Source organism: Homarus americanus, unplaced genomic scaffold (assembly GCF_018991925.1).
Source record: "Homarus americanus isolate GMGI-L3 unplaced genomic scaffold, GMGI_Hamer_2.0 scaffold30279, whole genome shotgun sequence".
Classification (NCBI taxonomy): Eukaryota; Metazoa; Arthropoda; class Malacostraca; order Decapoda; family Nephropidae; genus Homarus; species Homarus americanus.
The window spans coordinates 123,100-124,496 of NW_024749980.1; positions in this window are offsets into that span (position 1 = coordinate 123,100).

The window sequence follows — 1,397 nt, forward strand, 5'->3', positions numbered from 1 at the left end:
TCCCAGCCGAGGTGTATAAAGGAGGAGGACCTCTGCTTACCAGCGGTCTCCACTCTCTTCTAGAGAATATATGAGAAAAAGTGGAAATCCCCCAAGTTCTTAAAGACGACTCCATTGTTAATATTTATAAGAACAAGGGAGACAGGTCATACTGTGGTAACTACCGTGGGATCCTGCTGCTCTCTGTAGCTGGCAACATTTTCGCCTGAGTCCTCCTAAACAGACTTCTTCCTGAGGCGGAAAAATTCCTCCCAGAATCTCACTGCAGTTTTAGACCATCACGTGGCATCACTGACATGAACTTTGCTGCCCTCCAGATACAGGAAAAGTGCAGAGAACAGCGTCGTGACCTGTACATGGGTTTCATCGACCTAACCAAGGCTTTAGACTCGGTCAACAGGAAAGCCCTCTGGTGGACCCTCAGCCGTTTTGGCTGCCCACCAAAATCCATCGCCATTGTGAGGCAATTCCACGATGGCATGAACGGCAGTATCCTGCACAACGGCACCCAGTCAGAGTTCTTTCCCATCCAAACAAGGGTTAAACAAGGGTGTGTACTGGCACCAACTATCTTTTCCATCTTCTTGGCTGCCTTCCTTTCTCGTGCCAATTTAGCCAGCGGGGTGAACTCCAGGCAAGAACAACGGTGTCAGCAGCTTCCATTACTAAACTTCGGTATGCAGACGACCTCACCCTTGTTGCTTACACAGAAAACGACCTACAGGAGATCCTGAATACTTATGCAGACGCGTATGCACACTTCGGCCTTGAAGTGAATGTACGTAAGACTCAGATTCTCTTTCAACCTGCCCCTGGTTCAGACACACCTACCACCATCCATCCAGCTTAATGGTACTACTCTTTCTAATGTTGCCTACTTTCGGTATCTCGGCTCCCACCTGTCCACCACCGCAGACATCGATGAAGAGATTCAGCATCGGATCAGATGTGCATCTCAAGCCTTTGGCAGAACTCTGAAATCGTGTCTTCAGCTATAGGGAGCTGAAATTATCTACAAACTGCACGTATATCGAGCAGTGGTCCTCCCCACCCTGCTATATGGCAGTGAGACATGGGTCACATACCGGAGGCACCTCAAGGCACTGGAAAACTTTCATCAACGTAATCTACGTTCCATCCTCCGAGTTCGCTGGGAAGACAGGGGAACAAATGCCAGTATTCTTGCTAACACCGCCTGTAGGAGCATCGAGGCTACCATTATCCATGAACAACTACGTTGGACTGGCCATTTTACCCGCATGGATGACAGTAGACTGCCAAAGCAGCTACTTTATAGTCACGTAACGAATAGTAAACGTAAATCCGGCGGGCAATTGAAAAGGTATAAGGATAGTCTTAAGGCAAACCTGAAAACTGCCAAATCGACCCCCTCACCT